This window comes from Arachis ipaensis, chromosome B8, assembly GCF_059453495.1.
Source record: "Arachis ipaensis isolate K30076 ecotype BB chromosome B8, ASM5945349v1, whole genome shotgun sequence".
Lineage (NCBI taxonomy): Eukaryota > Viridiplantae > Streptophyta > Magnoliopsida > Fabales > Fabaceae > Arachis > Arachis ipaensis.
This window is the reverse complement of record NC_142443.1, coordinates 79968391-79988278: the sequence shown is the minus strand read 5'-3', so window position 1 is coordinate 79988278 and position 19888 is coordinate 79968391. Positions and strand designations below refer to the sequence as shown.

General features: G+C 37.9%; 1 non-coding gene across 1 annotated transcript; it reads right to left on the bottom strand.

Moving 5' to 3' along the window:
• Nucleotides 1-6116: 6116 nt before the first annotated feature.
• LOC148548572 (small nucleolar RNA R71) lies at nt 6117-6224 on the bottom strand. Its single transcript, XR_015897657.1, has one exon. It is a non-coding gene; the product is annotated as a small nucleolar RNA R71 (small nucleolar RNA).
• Between the last annotated feature and the right edge of the window lie 13664 nt (nt 6225-19888).

Below are 19888 nucleotides of genomic sequence, written 5' to 3'. Positions count from 1 at the left end.
ATAAATTTTTCAATTCAATCACTGGCACACCCTAAGAAAGGTTTCATGAAAATTTCTTGTTGTTTCACCAACTTATTTACTCTACCATGCAACATGCAAGTATTTACTATCATAAAACCAAAAGCACTAAAGAAATATGTACAAACAAACCAACAAAGTGCAATAAGAATAAAATTGCAAAAAATTAAAGAAAAAGAACTACAAGGTATTGTAAAGTGTCTAAGAAAAGAATTTCACCCCCCCTCAAAGTTGTCGAATCTCCCGCACACTTAAATAATGCACGGTCCTCTGTGCATGCTCACAATCCGGGAGAACGATGGTCACAGACATGGGTTGATCACTTCCATCATCCTCCTCCCCAACTAACTCTGATGAAGCTTTGGGTGTTGGGCCGAGGTCTCTTCCTTGTAGTTTTGCCTCTACCCACTCGAAACGCTCGTGCTCAAGTCACTCCATGTTGTGGATATCATGCAATATATCTTGGAAAAAGTCCGAAAGAGACCAGAAAAATGGTAGAGGAGTTGATGAAGTTGGTGGATTTGATGATTGTGTTGTAGGTGCTTTCCTATTGGAGAGTGTCTTCTTTTTCGATCCATTTAAATATACTCACGGAATGAATTGGTTGCCTCTTGCTATCTTGAACATGACATCCGTCGGTTGCCTCTCTACCCCCGCTACTATAGCTACTCGCATCACCATCGATGGAAAAGGAAGACATGGGTAGCATGTGTGCTAGGAATTATATAGTCGGCCACAATCTGATGCCAAATGCGCGCCTCATCATTCAAGTCGGAATAAGCAATACTAGCAGGAACAGATTTCCTCCCCTTGCTATATTTCCAACTTGTATCGGGATGGCCAATTCTCTTAAGAATGGGAGCCAAAGACATCCTCCCTTTGAACACATCCGCTTTTATCCTTGAATAGTCATCTGTCGCAGGTAGAATGTGAAAAATCTTCAGAAGAGCTTCTAGAGCCTTGTTGGAAGTGTCCAACATCTTCCTTTGGAGGAATACCAACTTCGCTTTCTAAGCTTGATAGTTCACATAGAATTCTGACACCATGAATTCATTAATTTCAATTGGGGTCTTGCTCAAGAAATCCCCAATGAAGCGAGACAATCCTTTCATGTATGGTCGTCTTGTATTTGCTTGGAACCTTTAGTGTCCTCTCCCAATGGATTGTTCTTTTCTCAATTGCCTCATATTGGGAGTCGGCTCTTCGGTTAACCAAGACACATGGTCTCTCACTTTGGCGATCCATGAACCAAGTATTAGGAGGGCGAGTTGTTGGTTGCACAACCGGTAATGTGACCGGTTGATAAACCACTATTTTATGGTTTATCTGGTACTCAATTGAGTGGTTTTTATCAAGCCTTTGCACACTTATTCATACAATTTGCATGATTTTACAATTCCTTCCAAGTTTTGTTTATAATTGAAAACTTGCTTCCTGGGCCTTTAAATTGTATATTTTTAATCCCCTTTTATACCATTCGATGTCGTGATCTGAGCATTAAGTGCTTTCAGGCTTTATAGGACAGGAATGACTTAGAGGATGGAGAGGAAGCTTGCATAAAGGGAAGGAGCACAAGAAATAAAGGAGACAACCAGCGAGGAGTAACGCGCACGCATAGTTCACGCGTGCGCGTGGCTGACGCCTACGCGTGACACGCGAAGATTACCAGCGACGCATACGCGTGACATGCGCTACCTGCAGAAATTGTAGAAAATGCTGGGGGCAATTTTGGGCCGAGTTTGGACCAAGTTTTTGGCCCAAAAACACAGACTAGAGCTAGGGGACAAGCAGAGACTCAAGACACATTCTCATTCGCATAGTTTTAGTTTTAGATTGGAATCTTAGAGAGAAATCACTCTCCTCTAGGTTTTCTACACATTCATAGTTTTTATGCTTTTTATGCTTTTGCTTTGGATATTGAGAAGAGATACTACCTTCATTGAAGTCGCTATTATTCTAGTTTGCTTTCTTATTTCTTTACTCTTTTGATTACTTATTAACCCTGTTCAGATAAGGATGTTGCATTTTGGGATTTATTAGTGCAAAGAATTAATTTCATCTTTAATTAATTTTCAGTTCCTATTTTATTTAATTTATCATGTCTTCTTCTTATATGTTTGTGAACGTTGTATTCATGTCAATGGAGTAGACTCCCAACTTGACTTGGGGGTTGATTAAAAGGAGACCCTGGAGTTGGAATACTCAAGTGATTAGTGATGAGCGGATAATTTATACCCTTTTTGGCATCGTTTTTAAATAGTTTTTAGTATGTTTTAGTTACCTTTTATTATATTTTTATTAGTTTTTATGCAAAAATCACATCTCTGGACTTTACTATGAGTTTGTGTATTTTTCTATGATTTCAGGTATTTTTTGGCTGAAATTGAGGGACCTGAGAATTAATCTGATTCAGAGGCTGAGAAAGGACTGCAGATGGTGTTGGATTCTGACCCTCCTGCACTCGAAGTGGATTTTCTAAACCTACAGAAACCCAATTGGCACGCTCTCAATTGTGTTGGAAAGTAGACATCTTGAGCTTTCCAGTAATGTATAATAGTCCATACTTTGCCAGAGATTTGATGGCCCAAACTGGCGTCTAAACGTCCACCAGAGACCCTTTTCTGGCGTAAAACGCTAGAACTGGCACCAGAACTAGAGTTAAATGCCCAAACTGGCATCCAAGCTGGTATTTAACTCTAGAAATGGCCTAGGCACGTGTAAAGCTCAATTCTCAGCCCAAGCACACACCAAGTGGGCCCCGGAAGTGGATTTCTGCACTATCTGCACTTAGTTACTTATTTTCTGTAATCCCTAGTAACTAGTTTAGTATAAATAGCACTTTTTACTATTGTATTCATATCTTTGATCGATCTTTGGACGTTTATGTTACATTTGGGGAGGCTGGCTATTCGGCCATGCCTAGACCTTTTTCTCTTATGTATTTTCTACGGTGGAGTTTCTACACCTCATAGATTAAGGTGCGGAGCTCCGCTGTTCTTCATGAATTAATGCAAGTACTATTGTTTCTCTTTCAATTCACGCCTACTTCTTCTCCAAGATATACTCTCGTACCTAATTTAGTTAAGTCAGAATGAAGGGGTCACCCGTGACAATCACCCACTATCTTCATTACTTGCTTAGCCAAGATCCGCGTGCCTGACAACCACAAGCGGTTTACATGATGTTCAACGTAGTCATTGGATGACAGCCAGAGTATATTCTCTTGGGTCTTTAAGCCACGATTCACATTGTCTCTCCTAACAACAAAGCATCCGAATATGTGATTAGAACCCTCGTGGTATAGGCTAGAACAATTGGCAGCATTCCTGAGATCCGGAAAGTCTAAACCTTGTCTGTGGTATTCTGACTAGGATCTGGGAAGGGATGACTGTGACGAGCTTCAAACTTGCGAATGTTGGGCGCAGTGACAGTGTGCAAAAGGATAGAGAGATCCTATTCCGACGTTAGTGAGAAATGACAGATGATTAGCCGTGCGGTAGCTGTACCTGGTATTTTTCATCCTATACGAGAAATCCGACAGTTGATTAGCCGTGCAGAGGCCGTACCTGGTATTTTTCATCTGAGAGGATCATACAGCTTGCCATGGAAGGGAGCACGCATGATTGGAAGAAGACAATAGGAAAGCAGAGGTTCAGAAGCAACAAAGCATCTCCAAACGCTTATCTGAAATTTCCACCAATGAATTACATAAGTATCTTTATTTTATTTTATGTTGTATTTATCTTTTAATTATCAAAACCCCATAACCATTTGAATCCTCCTAACTAAGATTTACAAGATGACCATAGCTTGCTTCAAGCCGACAATCTCCGTGGGATCGACCCTTACTCACGTAAGGTGTTACTTGGACAACCCAGTGCACGCTGGTTAGTTGTGCGGAGTTGTGAAAAGTGTGAATCACAATTTCGTGCACCAAGTTTTTGGCGCCGTTGCCGGGGATTGTTCGAGTTTGGACAACTGACGGTTCATCTTGTTGCTTAGATTGGGTAATTTTATTTTATGTTTAAGCTTTTTATTTTAAAAATTTTAGTTTTCGAAAAATTCAAAAAAAAGATATCTTCAGAATTTTTAAGAATGAATTCTAGAGTTTCATGAGATATGTTGAAGCCTGGCTAGCTATTAAGCCATGTCTAATCTTTTGGACCGAGGTTTCCACTTTCAATTGTAGAAAGACTTTCAATTGCATGTTTTAATTTTTCTTAAATTTTTGAAAATATATGCATTGTGTTCTTCTTTGATCTTCAAGTTGTTCTTGATGATTTTCTTTGTGTAAACTTGTGATTTTCTTGTTTTGTATTTTTTCTTGTTTTTCATATGCATTTTCGAATTCATAGTGTCTAAACATTAAAAATTTCTGAGTTTAGTATCTTGCATGTGTTTCTTTTCTTAAAAATTTTCAAAAATATATTCTTGATGTTCATCATGATCTTCAAAGTGTTCTTGGTGTTCACCTTGACATTCAAAGTATTCTTGCATGCATTATTTATTTTGATCTTAAATTCTTATGTCTTGTGTCATTTTGTTATTTTTCTCTCTCTTCATTAGTTAAAAAAAATCAAAAATAATATCTTTCTCTTATTTTACTCATAAATTTTGAAATTTTGGGTTGACTTAGTCAAAAATTTTTTAAATTTATTTGTTTCTTGTTAGTCAAGCCAAAATTTCAATTTAAAAATTCTATCTTTTCAAATTTTTTTCAAAATCAAATCTTTTTCACTTTTCACTCATGTTTTTCGAAAATTCTTCAAAATAAAATTTTCAAAATCTTTCTCTTAATTTTCTTTCATAATTTTCGAAATTATTGCTAACATTTAATGTTTTGATTCAAAAATTTCATGTTTGTTACTTTCCTGTTAAGAAAGGTTCAATCTTTAAATTCTAGAATCATATCTTTTAGTTTCTTGTTAGTCAAGTCATCAACTTTAATTTTCAAAATCAAATCTTTTTAAATTTCTTTTTCAAATCTTTTTCAAAATAAATTTCAATCATATCCTTTTGAAAACTTAATTTCAAAATCTTTTTCTAACTTCTTATCTTTTCAAAATTTATTTTCAAATCTTTTTCAATTAACCAGTTGAGTTGTTTGTTTTAATTTTAAAAAGTTTACTATTTCTTATCTTTTTTTTCAAAACCACCTAACTAATTCTCCACTTCTAATTTTCGAAAATCACTAACCACCTTTTTAAAATTCTTTTTAATTAACTAATTGTTTTAAATTCTAATTTTATTTTATCTCTTTTCTTAAATTTCAAATTCTAACTTAATTAATTAAATAAAAATAAAAATATTTGTCTTCTCCCTCTTCTTAAAATTCGAATAACTCTCTCTCTCTCATCTCTTTCTATTCATTTTAATTATTTACTAACACTTCTCTTCTACTCATAATTCGAACCCTCTCCTTCTCTCTGTGTTCGAATTCTTCTTATTCTCTCTCTACCTTATTCCTCTCTTCTTCTATTCTTATACTCACATAAAGAAATCTCTATACTGTGACATAGAGGATTCCTCTTCTTTTCTGTTCTCTTCTTTTTCATATGAGTAGAAACAAGGATAAGGACATTCTTGTTGAAGCTGATTCTGAACCTGAAAGGACTCTGAAGAGGAAGCTAAGAGAAGCCAAAGCACAACACTCTGGAGAGGACCTTACAGAAATTTTCAAAAAAGAAGAAGACATGGCAACCGAACCCAACAATAATGGTGGAGATGTAAGGAAGATGCTTGGTGACTTTACTGCACCAACTTCTGAATTCTATGGAAGAAGCATCTGAATTCCTGCAATTGGAGCAAACAACTTTGAGCTTAAGCCTCAATTAGTTTCTCTAATGTAGCAGAATTACAAGTTTCATGGACTTCGATTGGAAGATCCTCATCAGTTCTTAGCTGAATTCTTGCAAATCTGTGACATTGTTAAGACCAATGGGGTTAATCCCGAGGTTTGCAAACTTCTGCGTTTCCTCTTTGCTGTAAGAGACAGATATAGGATATGGTTGGACTCACAACCTAAAGAAAGCCTGAACTCTTGGGAAAAGTTGGTCAATGCTTTCTTGGCCAAATTCTTTCCACCTCAAAAGTTAAGCAAGCTTAAAGTGGAAGTCCAAACCTTAAGACAGAAGGAAGGTGAAACCCTCTATGAAGCTTGGGAAAGATACAAGCAATTGATCAAAAGGTGTCCTTTTGACATGCTTTCAGAATGGAGCATCTTATGTATATCCTATGATGGTCTGTCTGAATTATCCAAGATGTCGTTGGACCACTCTGTTGGTGGATCTCTTCATCTGAAGAAAAATCCTGCAGAAGCCCAGGAACTCATTGAAATGGTTGTAAATAACCAGTTCATGTATACCTCTGAAAGAAATCCTGTGAATAATGGAATGACTCAAAAGAAAGGAGTTCTTGAGATTGATACTCTGAATGCAATATTAGCTCAGAATAAAATATTGACTCAACAAGTCAGTATGATTTCTCAGAATCTGACTGGAATGCAAGCTGCATTCGGTAGTACTAAAGAAGCTTCCTCTGAAAAAGAAGCTATAACCCTGAGAATCTTGCAATGGAAGAAGTGAATTACATAGGAGAATCCTATGGAAACACTTACAATCCTTCATGGAGGAATCATCCTAATTTCTCATGGAAGGATCAGCAAAAGCCTAATCAAGGCTTCAATAATAATAATGGTGGGAAAATTTGGTTTGGCAATAGCAAACCTTTTCCATCATCTTCTCAGCAACAGACAGAGAATTCTAAGCAGAGCCTCTCTGACTTAGCAACCATAGTCTCTGATCTATCTAGGACCACTCTCAGTTTCATGACTAAAACAAGGTCCTCCATTAGAAATTTGATGGCACAAATGGGTCAGCTGAGTAAAAGAGTTACTGAAACTCCTCCTAGTACTCTCCCAAGCAATATAAAAGAGAATCCCAAAAGAGAGTGCAAGGCCATAACTATAGCCAAAGTGGCCGAACCTGGAGAGAGTAAAGAGGCAGTGATTTCCAGTGAGGAAGACCTTGTTGGACATCCACTGACCAATAAGGAGTTTCCTATTGAGGAACCAAAGGAATCAGAGGCTCATACAGAGACCATAGAAATTCCACTGAACTTACTGTTGCCATTCATGAGCTCTGATGAGTATTCTTCCTCTGAAGAAGATGAAGATGTTGTTGAAGAGTAAATTGCTCAGTATTTAGGAGCAATCATGAAGCTGAATGCCAAGTTATTTGGTAATGAGACTTGGGAGGATGAACCTCCATTGCTCATTAATGAACTGAATGCCTTGGTTCAACTGAAATTACCTCAGAAGAAACCGGATCCCGAAAAGTTCTTAATACCCTGTACCATAGGCACCATGACCTTTGAGAAGGCTCTGTGTGACCTGGGGTTAGGAATAAATCTCATGCCACTCTTTGTAATGGAGAAACTAGGGATCTTTGAGGTACAAGCTGCAAGAATCTCATTAGAGATGGCAGACAAATCAATGAAATAGGCTTATGGACTTGTAGAGGATGTCTTAGTGAAGGTTGAAGGCATGTACATCCGTGATGATTTCATAATCCTAGACACTGGGAATGATGAAGATGAATCCATTATCCTTGGAAGACCCTTCCTAGCCACAGCAAGAGCTATGATTGATGTGGACAGAGGAGAGTTAGTCCTTCAATTGAATAAGGACTACCTTGTGTTTAAGGCTCAAGGATCTTCTTCTGTAACCATGGAGAGGAATCATGAAAAGCTTCTCTCAATATAGAGTCAAACAGAGCCCCCACACTCAACTTCTATGTTTGGTGTTAGGAGGCCACCATTAAGCTCTGAGTCTCTGTGAAGCTCTCTAAGAGCTCACTGTCAAGCTATTGACATTAAAGAAGCGCTTATTGGGAGGTAACCCAATGTTATTTAATTATATTTATTCATAGACATTTGTTTTCCATTGTTATTTTATGTTTTCTTTAGGTAGATGATCATGTGAAGTCCACAAAAACAGCTACAGAATTAAAGCGGAATCAAAAATAACATAAAAAATAGCACACCCTGGAGGACAGGCTTACTGGCGTTTAAATGCCATTAAGGATAGTAGAATGGGCGTTTAACACCCAGTCTGGCAGCATTCTAGGCGTTTAACGCCAGAAATGGCAGGCAGACTGGCGTTTAATGCCAAAAAAGGGTGTCTGGTGTCTGGCTGGCGTTAAACGCCAGAATTGGCAAACAAACTGGCGTTTAACGCCAGAAAAGGGTGTCTGGTTGGCGTTAAACGCTAGAAAGGGGCATCAGCTTGGCGTTTAACGCCAGAAAAGGTAGCAGAGACGGCGTTAAATGCCAGAAATGGCACACAGAGGGCATTTAAATGCCAGAATAGTGCAGGGACCAGAATTTCTTGACACCTCAGGATATGTAGACCCCACAGGATCCCCACCTACCCCAACTCACTCTCTCTCCTCTTCACACCCCTTCATAACATTCTTCCCCAAATACCCTTGACCAATCACATCAATACCACTTCTCCAAACACCATTCACCTATCAAGTCCTACCCTCTTCCCCATAATCTCTTTACCACTCACATCCATCCATCATAAAACCCCACCTACCTCACCATTCAAATTTAAAACATTTCCCTCCCAAACCCAACCCGTTCATACACGACTTCCCTCTCTCTTACCCTATAAATACCCCTCCTTACCTCCTTCAATTTCACACAACATACACACTTAAACCCCCCTTGGCCGAAACAAACACTCCCCTCTATCTCCTCCATTTCTTTTTCTTCTACTCTTTTCTTTCTTCTTTTGCTCGAGGACGAGCAAACTTTTTAAGTTTGGTGTGGGAAAAAGCTCTGCTTTTTGTTTTTCCATAACCATTAATAGAAAGAGGAAAGGGAAGGCAATTGCTTCCACCTCCGAGTCATGGAAGATGGAGAGATTCATCTCAAAAGTCCATCAAGACCACTTCTATGAAGTTATAGCAAAGAAAAGGGTGATTCCCGAAGTCCCTTCATGCTCAAAAAGAGTGAATACCCAGAGATCCGACGTGAGGTTCGGAGAAGAGGTTGGGAAGCTCTCACCAACCCCATCCAAAAAGTCAGAATCTTAATGGTTTAAGAGTTCTATGCTAATGCATGGATCACTAAGAACCATGATCAAAGTGTGAATCCGAACACAAAGAATTGGCTAACAATGGTTCGGGGGAAATACTTAGATTTCAGTCCAGACACCAAGGAGATCCTCATGCTTTCACTAGAAGGGTCAACTTTGATCAAAGGTTGGACCAAGTTCTCATGGATATCTGTGTGGAAGGAGCTCAATGGAAGAGAGACTTCAAAGGCAAGCCGGTTCAACTGAGAAGGCTTGACCTCAAACCCGTGGCTAGGGGATGGTTGGAGTTCATCCAACGCTCTATCATTCCTACTAGCAACCGGTCTAAAGTTACAATAGACCGGGCTATCATGATCCATAGTATCATGAATGGAGAGGAAGTAGAAGTTCATGAGATCATACCTCTAGAACTATACAAGGTGGCGGACAAGCCCTCCACTTTGGCAAGGTTAGCCTTCCCTCATCTCATCTGTAACCTATGCAATTCAGCTGGAATTGTCATAGAAGAAGACATCTTCATTAAAGAGGACAAGCCCATCACTAAGAAGAGGATGGAGCAAAGAAGAGAGCCCACTCATGGACCTCAACAAGAGCATGAGGAAGTTCCTCATCAAGAAATCCCTGAGATACCTCAAGGGATGCATTTTCCTCCACACAACTATTGGGAGCAACTCAACACTTCTTTAGGAGAATTGAGTTCCAACATGGGGCAACTAAGGATGGAGCACCAAGAGCATTCCATCATCCTCCATGAAATCAGAGAGGACCAAAAGGCCATGAGAGAGGAGCAACAAAGGCAAGGAAGAGACATAGAGGAGCTCAAGCACTCAATAAGATCTTCAAGAGGAAGAACTAGCTGCCGTCACTAAGGTGGACCCGTTCTTTAATTTCCATGTTCTTATTTTTCTATTTTTTGGTTTTTATGCTTTATGTTTTGTCTATGTTTGTGTCTTCATTACATGATCATTAGTGTCTAGTGTCTATGTCTTAAAGCTATAAATGTCCCATAAATCCTTCACCTTTCTTAAATGAAAAATGTTTTCTGAAAAGAAAAAGAAGTACATGAATTTTGAATTCTATCTTGAAAATAGTTTAATTATTTTGATGTGGTGGCAATACTTTTTGTTTTCTGAATGAATGCTTGAACAGTGCATATTTTTGATAGTGAAGTTTATGAATGTTAAAACTGTTGGCTCTTGAAAGAATAATGAAAAAAGAGAAATGTTATTGATAATCTGAAAAATCATAAAATTGATTCTTGAAGCAAGAAAAAGCAGTGAAAAACAAGAGCTTGTGAAAAAAAATGGCGAAAAAAAATAAATAAAGAAAAAGAAAGAAAAAGAAAAATCAAGTAGAAAAAGCTAGTAACCCTTTAAACTAAAAGGCAAGGGTAAAAAGGATCCAAGGCTTTAAGCATTAATGGATAGGAGGGACCAAAGGAATAAAATCCTGGCCTAAGCGGCTAAATCAAGCTGTCCCTAACCATGTGCTTGTGGCGTGAAGGTGTCAAGTGAAAATCTTGAGACTGAGCAGTGAAAGTCGTGGTCCAAAGCAAAAAGAGTATGCTTAAGAGCTCTGGGCACCTCTGACGTTAGGATTTTTGCCAGTAAAGAATTTTATAAAAACAGTCGCGTTGTAGATATAGTTTCTAAACCAACAGAAATCCCTTCGTACAAACGTTTTGGTTGTCACAAGTAACAAACCCCTTAATAATTGATAACCGAAGTATTCAAACCTCGGGTCATCTTCTCAAGGAATTGCAGGGAGGTATGTTCTTATTATTGGTTATGAGTTTGTAAATTGGGGTTTTGAGAATGAAGAACAAGTAATTTAAATGGCAATGGAAATAAATAAATAAATGTAAAATAAATAAATAACTGTAAAATAAACTTTTGGCAAGGTATGAGAAATTGGAAATCCTATCCTAGTTATCCTTATCAATGATGATGAAAATTGAATCTTAATTCCACTTTGTTAACCATTACTTAAAGCAAGGGAAGGTCAAGTGACTAATTAGTTTGATCTTCGAATCCTATTTATTTCCTAAGAAAAGATTGGGATTATTGAAGTTCAATTCAATTAGCAAAGATAACAATTATCAATCATGTTTGAGTTTGATAACTCCTGAGTTATTGATTTCTTAACCAAGACCAAAAGGGGGAAAAGTAAATCTACCGGAATAAAAATGTCTTCAGATTGGGAATAACAGTAAAATAAAAGAAAGCAATCATAAACTGAAATACCTCAAATAACATTAATTCGAAAGAGTAATCTGTAACATGGAAGAATTCATAAATTAAATTGGAAAAACAAGTAATTAAAAAGGAATATTGAACCTGATAAAAAGAGATAATCCTGAAAACGAATAAAATCCTAAATCTAAATCCTAATCCTAAAGAGAGAGGAGAGAACCTCTCTCAAAACTAAATCTAAATCATAATAATTGTGAATATGAAAGCTTCATTATGAATGAATGCATTCCCCCACTTTATAGCCTCTAATCTGTGTTTTCTGGGCCGCAACCTGGGTCGAAATCAGCCCAGAAATCGCTGGAGAAGAAATCTGCCACACTGGTTTTTCGCCACTGCGACGCGTCCGCGTGGATCACACAACCGCGTCACCTAGAGTCAAGGCATCTATGGCATATTATATATCAAATCGAAGCCCCGAACGTTAGCTTTCCAACGCAACTGAAACCGCATCATTTGGACCTCTGTAGCTAAAGTTATAGCAATTTGAGTGCGAAGAGGTCAGGCTGGACAGCTTAGCAATTTCTCTAACTTCTTGTATTCCTTCCACTTTTGCATACTTCCTTTCCATCCTCTGAGCCATTCCTGTCCTGTAATCTCTGAAATCACTTAACACACATATCAAGGCATCTAATGGTAATAAAAGAGGATTAAACATAGGGAACTTAAGGCCAAAGAAGCATATTTTCAATCAAAGGACATAATTAGGAAGGCAAATGTAAAACCATGCAAATAGTGGTTTATCAACCTCCCCACACTTAAACACTAGCATGTCCTCATGCTAAGCTTAAGAGAAGCTATAAAGAATGAAGAGGAATGATAGAATGTATGAAATGCAACCTATCTGTATGAATGTAACTACATGCAAAATGTTTCTACCTACTTGGTTAAAAGTAAATAAGCTCTTCAAGACAAACATAAATCAGATTTCACTAATTCAAATCATACAATAAAAAGCAAATAAACTTGTAAGAAGATAGCTCATGAAAGCAGGGAACATAGAATTAAGCACTGAACCCTTACTGGTAGTGTATATCACTCTAACTCTCAAGTGTCTAGGGTTAATCACTCTACTCTTCTCTAATCATACTTTCTAAACCTTGTTCTTCATCTAACCAATCAACAAATATTTAGCATACCAATGCAAACATCATGAGGTCTTTTCAGGGTTGTAATGGGGCTGAGGTAAAGGTAAGGGTACATGTATGGCTAAGTGAGCTATAATATGAATCTTTGACTAACCTAAGCTCTCACCTAATATACATATACTCTATATACTGTTAAATTCATGCCTAACTACCCATAACTCCCACTTTTGTATGATTCCCATACTCATGTACAAAATTTTTTTGATATTTCTTTACTTTTATTACATGTGCATTGATCTTTTTATTAACTTAGCATTGGGGTAATTTTGTCCTCTTATTTATTTATTTATTTATTGAATATTTTTGGATTTTTTTCTTTTTCTTTTTTTTTTTGTAGAGAAATAAACATAACTTATCAATGCACATGGATTTTCTATTATTTTTCTATTTTGGTTTTTCATGAGTAGGTTCCCAAATTCCCAATATTCAAATAAATTAGAAACATGATACATTCCCTTATTAACCCATATTCCCACAATTTTCCCACACTTAGTTGATGCACAATCTCTATCTTAAACTAACCAAAGATTCAATTGGGGTTTTTAATTTGTTTTTTTTTTCGCTTAAGGCTAGTGATGTGATAAAATATAGAACAAATAGGGATTAAAAAGGCTCAAAGTGGCTAACAAAGGTAATTTAAAGGGTAGGCTTATTTGGGATAAGTGAGCTAAAACCAAATAATGGCCTCAATCATATGCAAGCATGTAAATACACTAAATAATGGACATATAGAATGGAACAAAGCAAAGATTGCAATCATAGGGAAGAAAACACACAAGAATAAAATATTTATGGTTAAATAATGTAACCATGTAATTAGGCTCAAAATCTCACAGGTTGTGTGTTCTTTAACTCAAAAACCATGTTCCAAATACAACTTCTGATAAGTTTAACACAAAAATTTTGATTTTAAATTAGTGAAAATTTTCAAAGATATGGTCTTAAAAGAATTTTATTACTTTAACCAAGTAGTAACTAGATGCATAGAATCAAACAAATATGCAAATGCAACAACTAATTTAACAAAGAAACTTAAACATTGGTGCTAAAATATGAAGTGACTAACCCATGGAAGTCGGTATCGACCTTCCCACACTTAAAGATTGCACCGTCCTCGGTGCATGCTAAGATGTGCAGGTGGACGGGCATTCCAACTGGCACTTTTCTCCGAAGATTTTGCAGATGGACTTGTCTGTCTCCTCATGTAAACGTCTTCCGGTTCTCTTCCTGATGGCCATCCTGAAAGAAAAAGGGAAGAAAGGTAACCCAATAATAGAGATAAGAAAATAAATGAAGTATGGTTGGGTTAATGCCTAATGATAAGGGTCTCATTTACATGGAAGCTTCAACATGTACGTGAGAAAACAATATAAGCACATGGCATACTAGTGGTGCAAAATTTGCAACCAAGGAGAGGAAAATGTGGGTAATGCAAGATAGTATAAGTTCATATCAATGCAAGAGAAGTACAAGTATCATAAAAGATTAGCATTGATTTAAATAATATTACCCAATCAGAATAAAACAAGTCATAAGCACTAAGAGAATACCAGAAAAGATATAACAGTTGAATAAGAACATTTGAACACCAATGGTAAAATAATAAATTTAGAAAAGAAAAAAAAATATACAAAATTAAAATGCAATGAATGAAAGTATGCAAATAAATAAAATAAAATAAAAGAATTGAATTAAATAAAACTATATGATCTACCTTCTTGCATTTTTATCTGTTCTTACTGTATAAGAATTGAATTAGTGGAATTTGATCTGTGATTGTCTTGAAGAATTTATTTACTTTTGACCAAGTGGACAAGAATCATATAGTTGCATTCACATATATAGGTTGCATTGCATTGCATGAGTTCTACATGTTCCTACTCATTTATTTTATCTCCTTCAACTAAGCATGAGGACATGCTAATGACTAAGTGTAGGGAGGTTGATAAACCACTATTTTATGGTTTATATTGTGTTTAATTGTGCGGTTTTATCAAATCTTTACCTACTTATTCATATGATTAGCATGCATTTATAATTCCTTCCTAAAAATACTTCATGGTTGAAAACTTGCTTCCTAGAGACTTTTAATTATGTATTTTAACTCTCCTTTATTCCCTTCGATGCCGTGATCTGTGTGTTAAGTGTTTCAGGCTTTATAGGGCATGAATGACTTGGAGATTGGAAAGGAGGCTTGCAAAAATGGAAGGAACACAAGAAATTGACGAGATGACCATCGAGAAGTGATGCGGACACATGGCTCACGTGACCGCATGACATAGAGGAAATTCTAGTGACGCGGACGCATGGCTCACGCGACCGCGCGGATTGGAAACTGCACAAGTGATGCGAAGACGTGGACGACGTGCACGCGTGGCAAGGCAAAACGCCGGATGACGCAAACGCGTGAATGACGCGATCGCATGACATGCACGATCTGCAGAATCTGCAGAATTCGCTGGGGGCAATTTTGGGTCCTGATTTGACCCAGTTTTCGGCCCAGAAAAGCAGATTAGAACCAGGGAACATGCAGAGACGAACAACATTCACTCCGCATAATTTTAGCTTTTAGATCTGATTTTACTCCTCCTCTAGGTTTTCTCTCTACACATTCATAGTTCTTAGGATTTTGATTTTATTGCTTCTCGGATCGGGATATTGAGAAGAGTTATTACTTCTGTCAAGACTTCGTCATTCTAGTTTGTTTCCTTACTTGTCACTTACTCTTTCATATCCTTATTTTGTTCGGAATTACTAGTGGATTATCTTTAGAATTTATTAATACAAGAACTATTTCTACTTTTAATTGATCTTTTTTATTATTATTTATCATGTCTTTCTTTATTTCCCCTTCTTATTTCGTGAATTTCACAATCATAATGAGCGAGTAGTTCCATAACTTGATTGGAGGTTGATTGAAAGGAAGACCTTGAGTCGGAACGTTCAAGAGAAAAATTGTAATTGGGTTTATTGTGGGATCGCCCTCTAGTCACTGACACTGGTCCTTCCCAAGGGAGAGGATTCGGACTTGTGAATAGAGATTGCCTTTCAACTTGCTTAACTTTCCTTTACCTGGTAAAGGATAACTGAGCAGGCAACCTTTAATTATCACTTTTATCTTGAGAGAACTCCATCAAGGATAGGGCTTCCAACTAATCTACTCCTGGTCAAGGTTTTTATTTAAATTACATAAATTCTCTGATTTAATTTCCTGTTTATCAACTCAAACCATTTTTTAGAAAATATCTGATTAATAAAATAGCACATCTTTCTGTAACTCGTTGGGAGACGACCTGGGATTCATACTCCCAGTATTTTAATTCTAATTTTGTGACAACCCTTCTAAATTGATAAGCGGATTTTCGGTTGGTTAAGAACTGTACTTGCAACGTATCTCTTATAACAATTTCTTAACTTGCCAATTTCCGCCACGTCATTGCGCACAAGCAAGTCCACGCGTGTGCGTCCTTAACGCGTACGAGTCGCTCGCAATTTCAGCCCATCACGCGTACGTGTCCTTGACGCGCACGCATGATCATGTCAAATCGGCATAAATGGTGTTTGGCCAGAGAATTATGATGGTGTGGGGCTGGAACTGTGCTGGGAGCACAAGCCCCATCACGCGTATGCGTCCCTAACGTGTGCGCATCATTTTCCCAACAGGGCCATCCACGCATGCGCGTTCCTGACGCGCATGCGTCGTATGCCATTTTTTGCCCCACGCCCAAAGCGAACAGAGAGTTGTATGTATGCGTCAATGCCTTCGCGCGATTCGCACCATCAAAGGCACGCGGACGCTTGCACGACGCTTACGCGTCACTATTCACTATGCGCAACCCACGCGTACGCGTGATGCACGCGTCATGCGTACGCGTCGCATGCGACGCACAATTAAACCACTTCAGTGCCTGATTTCAAATTATCTTCACCCCAATCTTAATTCTTTTCAATCCTAATTATTTTTCTTCCTTATTCTTTCGTACTTTCTATTACTTTCTTCTTTTCTTCTTCATCTCTTTCATCAATTTTCTTTTCTTCCTCCCATCTACTTTTTCATTATTGCATTTATTTATGTTTCTTTCTTTTCTATTTTTCTTTTAGCTTAATTATTTATGATTTCTTTTTCTTTTCTTTTTCTTGCATTCTTATGTTGGTATTGGAGTTTTATTTGGGTATTACCTTATCATTCTTGAGCTTATGGATATTATGAGGAGTGATTTGACAATTGACATATTAAATTGGCTCTCATATACATTTGGATTATATTATTTTCATTCCTACTTTAACTTGCTCACCAAGTGTTTGTGAAAAAGTCCTTATGGCACTTTGAATCCTATCTTCCTTTTCTCTTTTACTTGAATGCCTTTTTTCACATCACTTGTACTCCACATGTATTTGGGATTATCATTCACAATTGTCATCATACAAATACTCTCTATATTGGCACATTTAATTATTGATGCTTGAGTTATGCTTCTCGTACCTAGTACTTGCATGCTTTTACTCTCTTTAATCCAATTATTATGAATTGCCTTCTCGATCTTAATTGATGTCTTACCTACATGTTGTAGCTACCATGTATTTGAGCTATCATCTTTCCTTTGGCATTCATTATCACTTGGAATTTTCTCCCTTCCGGTTTTAATTATCTATATTTCAGATTCTTCCTCTTTCCTTCTTCCTTAGGCATGGGTACCAAGAAAGGAAAAGAGAAGGCCACTGATAGGACACCAGCAAGGAGAGGAACCAAGAGAACACTTGCAAAGGCACTACCATCTACCAGTGTAAAGCCGCCAGTAAAGCGGGTAAAGAGGATCATTAAGGTCGATGAATCTGAAAAAGCCCTTCCGATACGAGACTCCACACGGTTTGCTAACCATTATTACGAACAGATGTTCCCCATCCTAGCTGAGAGGAACTACAACAATAAGCATCTACTCATTGTCCCAACACACTTTGTTGATTTTGTGGAGCCCCGAATAGAGAGGAAACAATGGGGATTTTTGAGGAGGCAGCCAGGAGAGGCCAACTTATCATGGGTAGTTGAATTCTACTTAAACTTCTACTTGTCCACTCTACAGACTGTCATCGTCCGTCAGCAGCAAGTCCCTATCTCCGAGAGTGCCATACAGAGAGCACTAGACCTTCCACCTAGTCCAGATGGATGGGATGCTTATCAAGAGGCATCTCGTAAGTGCCAGATGTATCAGTTCGACTGGGATAGCGTACTTGGAGTTATAGCCCAGCCTGGCAGCACCTGGATCTACGGGCAGCATTGTTTAAAACCCAAGAGCATCTCAGCCCAGTCCCTCACCCTGGAGGCTCGCGTGTGGGCACAGATTATGTCCCACTATGTCTTTCCGAGCACTCACGAGTCAACCTTCACAGTCGACATGGCTGTTCTCCTCTGGTGCATCCTGCCAGAGCAACCTTTCAACCTGCCCCGACACATCCGGCAAGCAATGGGACATGCACAGATTATGGGTAACCTGCCTTTCCCCACCTCGGTTTCAGATTTAGTCTCTACAGCAGGCATTTTCTATCGGGCAGGAGACACGAAGGTCATGAACCCTAGAGCTGACCAGTATGTCCCGAATGGGAAGTACATCAGGCCACCAGTTCCTTCTGCGAGCCGATCTGCAGGTCCATCTTTGGGTACTCCTCCTCCTTCTACTCCACCATCATCCACACCACAAGCACCATCCATCTATCAGATGTTCCTTCAGATCCTTCAAAGCAAATGCAGCACCGTAACAAGCGCAGATACAACTATCTGAAGGACCTCATAGCTGGTACTCACCCACCTTCAAAACAGAAGGACACCCTAGACTCCCCTTCATCTAGTAGCACAGGCAGCCAAGGCAAACTAGACACTGGAGGCGACGCTTCCAGCCCTCCCTTGCTCCTTACTGATGGCACGGAGGACCATGCCAAGCCTTAAGTGTGGGGAGGTCAGTCTTTGACTTCCGGAGGTAACTTTTCTCTCTTAACACCAACATTTGACTTTTTCTTTTGTTAGATAGGATAGATTGCATGATAATAATTGTTTGCATGTATGTTTTACTTGGTTAAAGTAAGCAATTTTTTTCAAGACCCTTTTTATAGTATTTCACTAATTTAAATTGAAAATTTGTGCTAAACTTGTTTGAAGACTGTAAATTGGAACATGAATTATTGCTAAGAACACACAGCCTGTGAGATTTAAGCTTAATTACATGGTTAAACTATTTAACCATAATATTTTATTCTTGTGTGTTCTCTTCTCTATGATTGCAATCTATATTTTGTTCCATTCGATATGTCCATTTTTTAGTATATCTACATGTATACATATGATTGAGGCCATCATTTGTTCTTAGCTCACTTATCCTAAATAGCGTACCATTCCAATTACCTTTGTTAGCCACCTTGAGCCTTTTAATTCCCCTTTGTTCTATATTTTACCACATCACTAGTCTTAAGCGGAAAAACAATTAATTACCCCAAGTGAATCTTTGGTTAGCTTAAGATAGGGATTGTGTAACAATTAAGTGTGGAGAACTGTAGGAACTAGGGCTAATGGGAATGTGTTATGTTTCTAATTTATTTGAATATTGGGAATTTGGGTACCTACTCACGTGAGAATAGAAAAAAAATATATAAAATTAAAAACCCATGTTCAGTGAAATGTCATTGATGAGCGGATATTTTATACGCTTTTTGGGGGTATTTTCATGTAGTTTTTAGTAGGATCTAGCTACTTTTTAGTATATTTTTATTAGTTTTTATGCAAAAATCACATTTCTGGACTTTACTATGAGTTTGTGTGTTTTTCTGTGATTTCAGGTATTTTCTGACTGAAATTGAGGGACCTGAGCAAAAATCTGATTCAGAGGCTAAAAAAGGACTGCAGATGCTGTTGGATTCTGACCTCCCTGCACTCGAAATGGATTTTCTAGAGCTACAGAAGCCCAATTGGCACGCTCTCAATTGCGTTGGAAAGTAGACATCCAGGGCTTTCCAGAAATATATAATAATCCATACTTTGCCCAAGCTTTGACGACGCAAATTGGCATTTAACGCCAAGTCTTTACCCCATTCTAGCGTTAAATGCCAGAAACAGGTTGCAAACCAGAGTTAAACGCCAGAAACAGGCTACAACCTGGCGTTTAACTCCAAAAAAAGTCTCTACACATGGAAGCTTCAATGCTCAGCCCAAACACACACCAAGTGGGCCCCGAAAGTGGATTTCTGTACTATCTATCTTAGTCTACTCAATTTCTGTAAACCTAGGTCACTAGCTTAGTATAAAAACTACTTTTAGAGATTTATTTTGCACCTCATGACATTTTATATCAGAACTTGTATTCTATACGGCATGAGTCTCTAAA